This window comes from Phyllobates terribilis, unplaced genomic scaffold (genome assembly GCF_046119375.1).
Source record: "Phyllobates terribilis strain yellow unplaced genomic scaffold, ASM4611937v1 Scaffold_277__1_contigs__length_2500907, whole genome shotgun sequence".
Taxonomy (NCBI): Eukaryota; Metazoa; Chordata; class Amphibia; order Anura; family Dendrobatidae; genus Phyllobates; species Phyllobates terribilis.
The window spans coordinates 948,637-963,204 of NW_027363037.1; the positions used below are offsets into that span (position 1 = coordinate 948,637).

Sequence of the window (14,568 nt, forward strand, 5' to 3'; positions counted from 1 at the left end):
GATGCATAGTGAGCACTTGGAACCCCCAGGTGCTTCACAAATTGATTCGTAACAATGAAAAAGTGAAAAAAAAAACACTTTTTCATTTTTATGAATCAATTTGTGAAGCACCTGAGTGTTCCAAGTGCTCACAATGCATCTAGATAGGTGCCTTGGGGGGTCTAGTTTCCAAAATGGGGTCACTTGTGGGGGAGCTCCAATGTTTGGGCACACAGCGGCTCTCCAAACGCAATATGGTGTCGCTAACAATTTGAGCCGATTTTCCGTTAAATTTGTTAGAGGACACCATGTTGCATTTAGAGAGTCCCTGTGTGCCCAAACATTGGAGCTCCCCCACAAGTGACCCCATTTTGGAAACTAGACCCCCCAAGGCACCTATCTAGATGCATAGTGAGCACTTGGAACCCCCAGGTGCTTCACAAATTGATTCGTAACAATGAAAAAGTGAAAAAAAAAACACTTTTTCATTTGTATGAATCAATTTGTGAAGCACCTGAGGGTTCCAAGTGCTCACTATGCATCTAGATAGGTGCCTTGGGTGGTCTAGTTTCCAAAATGGGGTCACTTGTGGGGGAGCTCCAATATTTGGGCACACAGCGGCTCTCTAAATGCAACATGGTGTCCGCTAACAAATTGAATGGAAAATCGGCTCAAATTGTTAGCGGACACCACATTGCGTTTGGAGAGCTTCTCTGTGCCCAAACTTTGGAGCTCCCCCACAAGTGACCCCATTTTGGAAACTAGACCCCCCAAGGCACCTTTCTAGATGCATAGTGAGCACTTGGAACCCCCAGGTGCTTCACAAATTGATTCGTAATAATGAAAAAGTGAAAAAAAAAACACTTTTTCATTTTTACGAATCAATTTGTGAAGCACCTAGGGGTTCCAAGTGCTCACTATGCATCTAGATAGGTGCCTTGGGGGGTCTAGTTTCCAAAATGGGGTCACTTGTGGGGGAGCTCCAATGTTTGGGCACACAGGGACTCTCTAAATGCAACATGGTATCCGCTAACAAATTGAATGGAAAATCGGCTCAAATTGTTAGCGGACGCCACATTGCGTTTGGAGAGCCCCTCTGTGCCCAAACTTTGGAGCTCCCCCACAAGTGACCCCATTTTGGAAACTAAACCCCCCAAGGCACCTTTCTAGATGCATAGTGAGCACTTGGAACCCCCAGGTGCTTCACAAATTGATTCGTAATAATGAAAAAGTGAAAAAAAAAACACTTTTTCATTTTTACGAATCAATTTGTGAAGCACCTAGGGGTTCCAAGTGCTTACTATGCATCTAGATAGGTGCCTTGGGGGGTCTAGTTTCCAAAATGGGGTCACTTGTGGGGGAGCTCCAATGTTTGGGCACACAGGGACTCTCTAAATGCAACATGGTATCCGCTAACAAATTGAATGGAAAATCGGCTCAAATTGTTAGCGGACGCCACATTGCGTTTGGAGAGCCCCTCTGTGCCCAAACTTTGGAGCTCCCCCACAAGTGACCCCATTTTGGAAACTAGACCCCCCAAGGCACCTTTCTAGATGCATAGTGAGCACTTGGAACCCCCAGGTGCTTCACAAATTGATTCGTAATAATGAAAAAGTGAAAAAAAAAACACTTTTTCATTTTTACGAATTAATTTGTGAAGCACCTAGGGGTTCCAAGTGCTCACTATGCATCTAGATAGGTGCCTTGGGGGGTCTAGTTTCCAAAATGGGGTCACTTGTGGAGGAGCTCCAATGTTTGGGCACACAGGGACTCTCCAAATGCAACATGATATCCGCTAACAATTTGAGCCGACAATTTGTTAGCGGATATCATGTTGCATTTGGAGAGTCCCTGTGTGTGTGTGCATTTGGAGAGTCCCTATGACACGCGCAGCCAGCGTTCCATTGCCACATTCCATCTACTGCAGGCAGGATACCTGGCTGGCTGAATGTCGCTGAGAAGCTCACAGAGACCGCTATAAGCAACAGTTTAACAGAATGCCACAGACTAATCAACCAAACTTTTTGGGTTGGGTTCTCTTTTATAGTCTGCGGGCATTAAATGAAAGAAGTCAGTGTTCCAGCAGAAGGAGACAACGTTTCAGAAAAGGCATTGTAGCAAACCAAAAAAGAAATTTTAAGCGCAGCAGAGTAACCAGCGCACATACCTGTTAGCTCAGGTGAGTTTAAAAGGCTGCTGTTGATAACAAGGGCATTTGCTAAATAGATGGTGTGTGTGCAACAATATACTGAAAGGTCAATTATATTGTGCAGCTTATCTCACCACCTGTAGTTATTTAGGTGAAAGCTCCAAAATTCTTGCCTAATATGTCTGTTTATCCAAAAGGAAGTAAAAAGGGAGAGCTAGAAAGATAGCATTGCATCACATTACATGGCAATGCAATGCACAGTTGCTGAAGTTGAACCAAAATGAGCTTGTAATCTGGCTTCTGCAACTTTGAACATGAAAAATCCAATGAGGAGAAGAAAAGCAAAGCCAAAGAGTCCATCCCAAAATCCGACAAACAAGCAAAATGAACAAAAAACATTGAATTCAATTCTTTCTGATTTTAGAAACTGCATTAAAGAAGGGGTGCACCGGTCCTGGAGATACTGCAATACCAGGTCAATGCGTGGAGTGGACAGAGCAAGCTCTTTTTCCATCTCCCTGTTCTAAAAATCCATTTAATATATGGTCCCCAGATAGGGGACGTATCAGATATTAAACTGATAAGAACAGATTTTGCGTTTATATTTAAAATATCGTAGTCTTTATCTTTTCTTCAGAGCTTTAAAATAACATCTTCCATAGGTGATAGTTCCATATACTCAGGGCTCTTTTCTTTCCAAGCTTCTTCATATCCATTAGGTAGTACATATAAATTTCACTTAATGCCAGTCTTATACAATCCTTGACTTCTATATAGTCTCTTTTAAACAACAATATGTTTCTGGTCTTCCATAGAGCACTTTTAACACAACTCAAAGTGCACCATAAAACTCTCTCTTTTTCTTTCATCATGTTTGGTAAAATCCCATATAAAACCACTTCATGGCTTAAAAAATTAAGACCAGATAAAAATTTTAAAAGCTCACCACAGTCTTTCCACACTTGCTGTGCAAAATCACAATTCCAAATAAGGTGCATAGTAGTCTCATCATTATTGCACTGATGCCTCGGGCAGGTTTGTATAGTGCTCAGTCTTCTTTTATACTGGAAATCACGAGTCGGTAAACATTCCTGCACAATCATCCAAGCTAAGTCTTTATGTTGATTCATCAGGTAAGGTGCATTTGTTAAATTCCATATTTTAGTGACTCTGCTATATGAATAATGGCTTATGGGCGTCAAAGTTTCTTTCTTTTTTAATTGCTGCAGCAGCTTCCTTGCATTCTTCAATGTCTCCATCTCAAAAGAATCTAGGCCATATAATCTGATAACTTTCTCCAGGATGGCATATTGTTGTGGAGGTGATAACAACACTGGGCTTGTTAAAGAAATGGATATCCACTTTCGCCTCCTAAAAATGTGGCCAGCTGCATATCTTAAAAGATGTGCCCAAGGGCTTGAAGCAAACATATATTTAAAACAGAGGCTAAAAAACTTGGAGTATAAAAACAGTTTGACGTTGGGAACATCCTTACCACCAAGGTGGTGCATCTTGTACATTGTTTCTCTCTTCACCTTTTCGAACTTAGAGTTCCACACAAATTCAAACAGCATTCTCTGTAATCTCGCTGTAAGGTCACTTGGGGGATAAACATAACTGAGATATAACATGACAGGAAGCAGAAGGGCCTTAATAATTAAAACTTTACCTTCGATTGTTAATTTTCTTAATTTCCAAAAGTCAATCTTCTTTTGTATTTTGTCCCTTACTCCATCCCAGCTCTTCATTCCATCATTCTGTCGATCAAAAATCACGCCCAGAATTTTAATCTTCTCTGACTGCATCGGGAGATCAGGGATGGACACATCCGCCCAATTGCCACGGACAAAACAATCACATTTCTCAATGTTTAACTTAAAACCTGAGGCTTCACAAAAAAAATTGGTCGTTCTTATAGCTCTCCTGAGAGCGGCAGGTGATGAACAAAAAATAGTAATATCATCCATGTAGCCCATTACCTTCACATCTCTTCCATGTCCTCCAGGGATAGGGACACCTTTAATCACTTTATCCTCTCGTAGCATAGATAAAAGAGGCTCTATTGCACATATAAATAGCACTGGGGACAAAGGGCAGCCTTGCTTCACACCTGAATGCAAAAACACTTCATTAGACAAAAATCCATTGATTAAAATTTTACTAAAAGAGTTCTTATATAAAAGTGCCACTTGCTTGATAAAAATTTCAGGGAAGCCCATTTTTTTTAAAACCAACCATAAAAAACAATGAGAGACACGATCAAAAGCCTTTTGAAAATCCAACGATAAAATTGCTAAGTCTTGCTTCCTGGATTGCTGGTACCATATGACATCGCGGATGGTATTGAGATGCTCCGCAACTCCTCTTCCTGGCACCCCACATACCTGGTCTTCATAAATAACTTTGGATAAAACTTTTTTAAAACGGTTCACTAAAATTTTGGACATCAACTTGTAATCAACATTCAACAGTGTGATTGGTCTCCAGTTTGCCAGATGGGATTTGGCTCCTTTTTTAAAAATCAGAGAGACCAGACCACTTCTCCAAGATATAGGCAGGATATCACACTTAAAAGCTTCTTTGATTACTAAAAACAAGTCGGGTTTTAAAAAATTCCAAAATTCACGATAAAATTCAACAGGCAAACCGTCAGAACCAGGGGTTTTCCCATAGGAAAAACTTTTGATAGCAGCATCTACTTCCGACAAGGTGACTTCAGTGCATAACAATTCTTGGTCTTCGCGGCTCAGACTATTTTTTAATGAATTAAGGGCATCTTCAGTAAAAGACTGGTCTATAGTTTTCTCATTAAAAAGCTGCTGATAAAACTGGTGAGCTTGGTTGAGCATACCTTCAGTTGTAGTTTCACCCTCTAATTCTGTTATCATTTCCTTAGCAGCAACTACTTTTTTAAAAAAAAATCTTGAGCACTTTTCATTTTTCTCCATCACTTCAATTTTTGAGTTATAAATTATTTCCTTACCCTTCGACTCTATACTCTTTTTAATTTCTTTTTTTGTTGCTTCAATTAAATCGTCCATTTCAAGTCCCACATCTCTTAGTTGATAACAGGTCTGCAATTTAGTAATAAGCCTTTTATGCCAAGCGGACTTTTCTCTTGCATTGGCTATGCTGACCTTGATAAAAAAACTTTTTATCTTCATCTTGCTGTATTCCCACCATTCTAGCAGAGTTAAAAATTTTTGTTGTTTTGTTCTTAAATAATTAAAAAACGCTTTAAAATCTGTTCTTACCTTAGGATCTTGTAACAATGTTGTATTTAGCCTCCAAACTCCTCTTGCCTTGACAAGCCCAGGTAATTCTAACTCTGATAGCAACATCTTATGATCTGAAAAAATGTTTGGGATTAAGACAACAGATTTGACATTCACATATTGGGACATGAAAATAAAATCAATACGAGATTTAGAAGAAGAGTTCTCCCAAGTATAACCGGGATCATTACTACGGCTCTCTTTCCAGGAGTCTCTAAGAAAAAAATCAGTTAACAAATCCTTTAGTTGTTTCTCTGTTTTGTCTTTTTTAGGAACGGTGGAACTCCCGCTTCTCCCTTCACCAGGCAAGACACAATTGAAATCCCCACAGAACATCAGAGGCGATGAACCAGGTAGGTAATATTGCACATCTTCAAACAACTGATGTCTCTCTTCCTTCACCGGAGAAGCATAAATGTTCAAAAGTCTAAAGTCCACACCTTTAAAACTAATATTTAAGAAAAGAGCACGTCCAGAAGAAATGTCCACAAAAGAGTTGATTTTAAAGTCATGCGACCTAAACAGCACTCCAATGCCAGAGGAACGATTTTCATTATCTCCGGACCAGATAGAGGGCCCATGAGGCCAATCTTTTCTTAAATCTGCATAATTCATATCAAAGTCAATGTTACATTCTTGCAAACAAAAGACATCACAGTCCACTGTTGACAGGTAGGAAAACAAAGCAGCCCTTCTTGTAGAGCCCCTTATACTCCTCACATTGAGCGAGGCTACTTTAATTGATGAGGTCATGATAGGATAGTTCAGGTCACACTACTGTCAGAATCAGACATAAAGCCCACCGATGTTAACGGGCTCTGCACTTCTGAGTCCGAAAAAGAAATGTTTATAGGGTCTGAATGCCTTGGCTCCTCAGGAGGGGCAGCGGGAGCCATTGGCTTGTATTGCAGAAGACTTGGTTTTAATGGACACTTCTTGGAAGTCTCCCTGGCCACATTCTCATCAGACCTATCATCTGTTTTCCTTTTCCTACGAGTTTCCAGCTCCATTGCTTCTTCCTCCGAGCTAAATGTCCCAATTTCAGCAGAGGGACTCCCCTCCACCACCATATCACCCGGATCAGAATCAGCAGCCCAGTCCTTAGATGAAGCTTCCCTCCTCTCAGGACGGACAGGTTTCTCAGCTGGAGGTTTCTGCATAGACGTGGGCTTATGCGCAGCAGGAATAGGAGAACTGGCAGGTTTTCCCTGCGCAGCAGGCACTGAAGTGCTTGTGGACCCGCCTACAGGGGGTTGTGTTCGCACAGTAGATACAGGAGCACCGGTGGGACCCCCCTTAGCAGCAGGAGCAGGAGGGTTGGTTGGCTTCCTCTGTGCAGCAGGTGCAGACGTACCACCTGATGTACTAGCAGGCTTGGTCTGTGGAGCAGGTACTGGAGAGCTAGAAGACTGCCCCCGCGCTGTAGACGCACCCGCAGGAGCAGGAACAGCAGAGGGTTGCCTCTGCCCCCCGGGAGCAGATGGAGGCACACGGGCAGGTTGCTTTGCCAGCGTTTCAGCATAGGTTTCCGCCTTTTTCTTCAAAGGACACTCCCGGAAGGAGTGACCTGGGACCCGGCAGATGTTGCACACCATCTCATTGGTACAGTCCATTGTGGCATGTCCATGCTTGTAGCACTTCTTACAGATTGCCACCTCCTCCTTGCAGTTCTCATAAGTGTGACCGAAACACATGCATTTCCGGCAGAAGAGGGGCATGTCCGGGTAGAAGAGGCGCCCCCGCTCCCTACCGATCAGGAAACTTGACGGAGGATGACGCTGACCACCAATGCCATTTGGATCTTCACAAAATTTAACAAAAAATTTATGCTTTCCCGTCCAGAGGTTTTCCTCATTCATGACCTTGTGGGAATACCGCAGTTCTGGGAAATAGTTTTGAAGAAAGCAAATAATATTAACTAAGGGAACATGAGGGTTGCTCATCTGAACCACGAGCGGCTTCTCTCCACCGGAGTAAAGGATGACAAAGGTGAGTCCTTTAAGATCCTCATCTGAAAGGTGCAGGTGAATCTGGCGGAAGAGGTTCTGGCACGCATACTCCGACTCCAGAGTCAAAGTGAAGGAACCGGGGCGATCTTGAAGGGCCAGGATGTCTTCCCTCTTTACTCCTAGGATCTCCAGCAGCACTCTCCTCACGAAAAACTTCAAGGTCATCTTCTCCTTGGATGCATCGTCCACTTCGATCTTGAAAGAGTTCTTGATGCGAAGGTCACCAGCTCTGGCATAGCGCACTGCGGCCGCTACTGCTGATGCCATCTTCAAAAGGTAGATAGGGTCGATCGCCTTCTTGGTTTCTTTGCGTATCTGCCCCCTAAAGCAGCATGAGGCTTAAGACGGCTTTTACACCGCCGATGCCTCAAGGCCAAGGGCACGATTGGCTTAGAATCCTTCTGGCAAGATGTGGTATCTTAGCCAAAAGGCCGAGAAGCGATAACCAGAATTGGTTTCAAACTACGGAGCCACCCAAGGATCCTGAAAAGTCCATTTGTGGAGATGAGCTCCTGGACTCCCGTTAAGAAGACATGTTGTCAACCTCTAGATCCCTTACATGCCTGCACTTTTCGGCTTGCTGCTGCTGCAATCCACGCGTTTTAGATCTGCATAACCCCACCTCTTTAAACACAGCACCTTCACCCCCTGCTGTTCCCACCCGCCTCAACACCGTTGGAAGGGAGGAGAACCAATTAAGGCGGGGGGTGGGGTGGAACGAGCAGCTGTCTACCCTTAGCAGGAGGGCTCCTGATTACATACCTCTCCTGCTGCTGCTGCTGCTGGCTGTCCAGCAGCAGACTGAAGGTGGCTGCTGCTGTGCACAGGTATATAAAGGCTCAGAGCCTATTATGACACGCGCAGCCAGCGTTCCATTGCCACATTCCATCTACTGCAGGCAGGATACCTGGCTGGCTGAATGTCGCTGAGAAGCTCACAGAGACCGCCATAAGCAACAGTTTAACAGAATGCCACAGACTAATCAACCAAACTTTTTGGGTTGGGTTCTCTTTTATAGTCTGCAGGCATTAAATGAAAGAAGTCAGTGTTCCAGCAGAAGGAGACAACGTTTCAGAAAAGGCATTGTAGCAAACCAAAAAAGAAATTTTAAGCGCAGCAGAGTAACCAGCGCACATACCTGTTAGCTCAGGTGAGTTTAAAAGGCTGCTGTTGATAACAAGGGCATTTGCTAAATAGATGGTGTGTGTGCAACAATATACTGAAAGGTCAATTATATTGTGCAGCTTATCTCACCACCTGTAGTTATTTAGGTGAAAGCTCCAAAATGCTTGCCTAATATGTCTGTTTATCCAAAAGGAAGTAAAAAGGGAGAGCTAGAAAGATAGCATTGCATCACATTACATGGCAATGCAATGCACAGTTGCTGAAGTTGAACCAAAATGAGCTTGTAATCTGGCTTCTGCAACTTTGAACATGAAAAATCCAATGAGGAGAAGAAAAGCAAAGCCAAAGAGTCCATCCCAAAATCCGACAAACAAGCAAAATGAACAAAAAACATTGAATTCAATTCTTTCTGATTTTAGAAACTGCATTAAAGAAGGGGTGCACCGGTCCTGGAGATACTGCAATACCAGGTCAATGCGTGGAGTGGACAGAGCAAGCTCTTTTTCCATCTCCCTGTTCTAAAAATCCATTTAATATATGGTCCCCAGATAGGGGACGTATCAGATATTAAACTGATAAGAACAGATACTACACTTGATCTTAGCCAAAAGGCCGAGAAGCGATAACCAGAATTGGTTTCAAACTACGGAGCCACCCAAGGATCCTGAAAAGTCCATTTGTGGAGATGAGCTCCTGGACTCCCGTTAAGAAGACATGTTGTCAACCTCTAGATCCCTTACATGCCTGCACTTTTCAGCTTGCTGCTGCTGCAATCCACGCGTTTTAGATCTGCATAACTCCACCTCTTTAAACACAGCACCTTCACCCCCTGCTGTTCCCACCCGCCTCAACACCGTTGGAAGGGAGGAGAACCAATTAAGGCGGGGGGTGGGGTGGAACGAGCAGCTGTCTACCCTTAGCAGGAGGGCTCCTGATTACATACCTCTCCTGCTGCTGCTGCTGCTGGCTGTCCAGCAGCAGACTGAAGGTGGCTGCTGCTGTGCACAGGTATATAAAGGCTCAGAGCCTATTATGACACGCGCAGCCAGCGTTCCATTGCCACATTCCATCTACTGCAGGCAGGATACCTGGCTGGCTGAATGTCGCTGAGAAGCTCACAGAGACCGCCATAAGCAACAGTTTAACAGAATGCCACAGACTAATCAACCAAACTTTTTGGGTTGGGTTCTCTTTTATAGTCTGCAGGCATTAAATGAAAGAAGTCAGTGTTCCAGCAGAAGGAGACAACGTTTCAGAAAAGGCATTGTAGCAAACCAAAAAAGAAATTTTAAGCGCAGCAGAGTAACCAGCGCACATACCTGTTAGCTCAGGTGAGTTTAAAAGGCTGCTGTTGATAACAAGGGCATTTGCTAAATAGATGGTGTGTGTGCAACAATATACTGAAAGGTCAATTATATTGTGCAGCTTATCTCACCACCTGTAGTTATTTAGGTGAAAGCTCCAAAATGCTTGCCTAATATGTCTGTTTATCCAAAAGGAAGTAAAAAGGGAGAGCTAGAAAGATAGCATTGCATCACATTACATGGCAATGCAATGCACAGTTGCTGAAGTTGAACCAAAATGAGCTTGTAATCTGGCTTCTGCAACTTTGAACATGAAAAATCCAATGAGGAGAAGAAAAGCAAAGCCAAAGAGTCCATCCCAAAATCCGACAAACAAGCAAAATGAACAAAAAACATTGAATTCAATTCTTTCTGATTTTAGAAACTGCGTTAAAGAAGGGGTGCACCGGTCCTGGAGATACTGCAATACCAGGTCAATGCGTGGAGTGGACAGAGCAAGCTCTTTTTCCATCTCCCTGTTCTAAAAATCCATTTAATATATGGTCCCCAGATAGGGGACGTATCAGATATTAAACTGATAAGAACAGATTTTTTTTTATCGAAAGCCCGAATTCGTGTACAAAACCCGAGTGCGCTTAAAAAAGTGACAAGTGCCACAAAAAAAGTGCACTAGGATGCTGGTCTTCTTGAAACCCTCTCCAAAAGGAGAAGGGTCCCCCAAACCATTCCCCGTCCCTCCGAGCCAGAAGGCCACAGCGAGGAACAGGGACAAATAGCCACCTCCAGCCGGAGCCAGAGGCGACCCAATCTTACCCCCAGCACCCGCCCGAGTTCTCACCCGAGCAAGGCACTGGGAGCCAAGGACTGTGCTCCCCTCCCGGAAGAGGGGAGCCAACAACGCTCTCCTCCCGAAAGAGGAGAGCCAAGGGGGTTCAGGGGGGAGCGGAACCTGATGGCCACACACTCCCCCCCTAGACCTGCCAAGAGAGGAACCCGTAAGGGAACCGCATCCCGACAAAATCCTAGTAGGACGTGACACACGTGAATAAGTGGACACACAGTGACAAAGAAATTAAATAAATAGTGAAGGTTTCACAGTATAATACTGCCCGGACCTTCGACCGGGAATTGAAAAATTCCCCATCCTAAGGCCAGAAGGCCCGGAATAAGGGTGTGTGTGAAGAAAGAAATATTGAAGTGCTAGTGCAAATGTGCCATAAACTCAAGTGGGGTTCCCAATCCCAGTGAGTTAAGGCACCCCAGGGTCACCACTCCTGGGGCACTTCACACTTCGGGCTTTCGATCTTCCCCGGCCCAATGGCGTCGATCCTGGGGGGCCATGCTTTCCACCAGATGACTATATTAGCCACCTGGCGTACTAACAAGCGCCTAAACCCCAGTGTGCATAATGTATCAATCTACTAGGGCGGCCAACATCCAAAACCGCCTTTTCGAAAGATACTACACTTGATCTTAGCCAAAAGGCCGAGAAGCGATAACCAGAATTGGTTTCAAACTACGGAGCCACCCAAGGATCCTGAAAAGTCCATTTGTGGAGATGAGCTCCTGGACTCCCGTTAAGAAGACATGTTGTCAACCTCTAGATCCCTTACATGCCTGCACTTTTCGGCTTGCTGCTGCTGCAATCCACGCGTTTTAGATCTGCATAACTCCACCTCTTTAAACACAGCACCTTCACCCCCTGCTGTTCCCACCCGCCTCAACACCGTTGGAAGGGAGGAGAACCAATTAAGGCGGGGGGTGGGGTGGAACGAGCAGCTGTCTACCCTTAGCAGGAGGGCTCCTGATTACATACCTCTCCTGCTGCTGCTGCTGCTGGCTGTCCAGCAGCAGACTGAAGGTGGCTGCTGCTGTGCACAGGTATATAAAGGCTCAGAGCCTATTATGACACGCGCAGCCAGCGTTCCATTGCCACATTCCATCTACTGCAGGCAGGATACCTGGCTGGCTGAATGTCGCTGAGAAGCTCACAGAGACCGCCATAAGCAACAGTTTAACAGAATGCCACAGACTAATCAACCAAACTTTTTGGGTTGGGTTCTCTTTTATAGTCTGCAGGCATTAAATGAAAGAAGTCAGTGTTCCAGCAGAAGGAGACAACGTTTCAGAAAAGGCATTGTAGCAAACCAAAAAAGAAATTTTAAGCGCAGCAGAGTAACCAGCGCACATACCTGTTAGCTCAGGTGAGTTTAAAAGGCTGCTGTTGATAACAAGGGCATTTGCTAAATAGATGGTGTGTGTGCAACAATATACTGAAAGGTCAATTATATTGTGCAGCTTATCTCACCACCTGTAGTTATTTAGGTGAAAGCTCCAAAATGCTTGCCTAATATGTCTGTTTATCCAAAAGGAAGTAAAAAGGGAGAGCTAGAAAGATAGCATTGCATCACATTACATGGCAATGCAATGCACAGTTGCTGAAGTTGAACCAAAATGAGCTTGTAATCTGGCTTCTGCAACTTTGAACATGAAAAATCCAATGAGGAGAAGAAAAGCAAAGCCAAAGAGTCCATCCCAAAATCCGACAAACAAGCAAAATGAACAAAAAACATTGAATTCAATTCTTTCTGATTTTAGAAACTGCATTAAAGAAGGGGTGCACCGGTCCTGGAGATACTGCAATACCAGGTCAATGCGTGGAGTGGACAGAGCAAGCTCTTTTTCCATCTCCCTGTTCTAAAAATCCATTTAATATATGGTCCCCAGATAGGGGACGTATCAGATATTAAACTGATAAGAACAGATACTACACTTGATCTTAGCCAAAAGGCCGAGAAGCGATAACCAGAATTGGTTTCAAACTACGGAGCCACCCAAGGATCCTGAAAAGTCCATTTGTGGAGATGAGCTCCTGGACTCCCGTTAAGAAGAGATGTTGTCAACCTCTAGATCCCTTACATGCCTGCACTTTTCGGCTTGCTGCTGCTGCAATCCACGCGTTTTAGATCTGCATAACTCCACCTCTTTAAACACAGCACCTTCACCCCCTGCTGTTCCCACCCGCCTCAACACCGTTGGAAGGGAGGAGAACCAATTAAGGCGGGGGGTGGGGTGGAACGAGCAGCTGTCTACCCTTAGCAGGAGGGCTCCTGATTACATACCTCTCCTGCTGCTGCTGCTGCTGGCTGTCCAGCAGCAGACTGAAGGTGGCTGCTGCTGTGCACAGGTATATAAAGGCTCAGAGCCTATTATGACACGCGCAGCCAGCGTTCCATTGCCACATTCCATCTACTGCAGGCAGGATACCTGGCTGGCTGAATGTCGCTGAGAAGCTCACAGAGACCGCCATAAGCAACAGTTTAACAGAATGCCACAGACTAATCAACCAAACTTTTTGGGTTGGGTTCTCTTTTATAGTCTGCAGGCATTAAATGAAAGAAGTCAGTGTTCCAGCAGAAGGAGACAACGTTTCAGAAAAGGCATTGTAGCAAACCAAAAAAGAAATTTTAAGCGCAGCAGAGTAACCAGCGCACATACCTGTTAGCTCAGGTGAGTTTAAAAGGCTGCTGTTGATAACAAGGGCATTTGCTAAAATATGGTGTGTGTGCAACAATATACTGAAAGGTCAATTATATTGTGCAGCTTATCTCACCACCTGTAGTTATTTAGGTGAAAGCTCCAAAATGCTTGCCTAATATGTCTGTTTATCCAAAAGGAAGTAAAAAGGGAGAGCTAGAAAGATAGCATTGCATCACATTACATGGCAATGCAATGCACAGTTGCTGAAGTTGAACCAAAATGAGCTTGTAATCTGGCTTCTGCAACTTTGAACATGAAAAATCCAATGAGGAGAAGAAAAGCAAAGCCAAAGAGTCCATCCCAAAATCCGACAAACAAGCAAAATGAACAAAAAACATTGAATTCAATTCTTTCTGATTTTAGAAACTGCATTAAAGAAGGGGTGCACCGGTCCTGGAGATACTGCAATACCAGGTCAATGCGTGGAGTGGACAGAGCAAGCTCTTTTTCCATCTCCCTGTTCTAAAAATCCATTTAATATATGGTCCCCAGATAGGGGACGTATCAGATATTAAACTGATAAGAACAGATACTACACTTGATCTTAGCCAAAAGGCCGAGAAGCGATAACCAGAATTGGTTTCAAACTACGGAGCCACCCAAGGATCCTGAAAAGTCCATTTGTGGAGATGAGCTCCTGGACTCCCGTTAAGAAGACATGTTGTCAACCTCTAGATCCCTTACATGCCTGCACTTTTCGGCTTGCTGCTGCTGCAATCCACGCGTTTTAGATCTGCATAACTCCACCTCTTTAAACACAGCACCTTCACCCCCTGCTGTTCCCACCCGCCTCAACACCGTTGGAAGGGAGGAGAACCAATTAAGGCGGGGGGTGGGGTGGAACGAGCAGCTGTCTACCCTTAGCAGGAGGGCTCCTGATTACATACCTCTCCTGCTGCTGCTGCTGCTGGCTGTCCAGCAGCAGACTGAAGGTGGCTGCTGCTGTGCACAGGTATATAAAGGCTCAGAGCCTATTATGACACGCGCAGCCAGCGTTCCATTGCCACATTCCATCTACTGCAGGCAGGATACCTGGCTGGCTGAATGTCGCTGAGAAGCTCACAGAGACCGCCATAAGCAACAGTTTAACAGAATGCCACAGACTAATCAACCAAACTTTTTGGGTTGGGTTCTCTTTTATAGTCTGCAGGCATTAAATGAAAGAAGTCAGTGTTCCAGCAGAAGGA

At 44.4% G+C, this 14,568-nt stretch overlaps 3 non-coding genes and 3 pseudogenes across 3 annotated transcripts; all 6 read right to left on the reverse strand.

Moving 5' to 3' along the window:
• Positions 1–2,566: 2,566 nt before the first annotated feature.
• On the reverse strand, positions 2,567–2,742 carry LOC141219639 (U2 spliceosomal RNA; annotated as a pseudogene).
• Positions 2,743–8,970: 6,228 nt separating this feature from the next.
• On the reverse strand, positions 8,971–9,161 carry LOC141220037 (U2 spliceosomal RNA). Its single transcript, XR_012288409.1, has one exon. It is a non-coding gene; the product is annotated as a U2 spliceosomal RNA (small nuclear RNA).
• A 1,115-nt stretch (positions 9,162–10,276) lies between these two features.
• Positions 10,277–10,457, reverse strand: LOC141219640 (U2 spliceosomal RNA; annotated as a pseudogene).
• A 789-nt stretch (positions 10,458–11,246) lies between these two features.
• LOC141219760 (U2 spliceosomal RNA) lies at positions 11,247–11,338 on the reverse strand (annotated as a pseudogene).
• Positions 11,339–12,453: 1,115 nt separating this feature from the next.
• On the reverse strand, positions 12,454–12,644 carry LOC141220038 (U2 spliceosomal RNA). Its single transcript, XR_012288410.1, has one exon. It is a non-coding gene; the product is annotated as a U2 spliceosomal RNA (small nuclear RNA).
• Positions 12,645–13,758: 1,114 nt separating this feature from the next.
• Positions 13,759–13,949, reverse strand: LOC141220039 (U2 spliceosomal RNA). The gene has a single exon (XR_012288411.1). It is a non-coding gene; the product is annotated as a U2 spliceosomal RNA (small nuclear RNA).
• Positions 13,950–14,568: the final 619 nt, after the last annotated feature.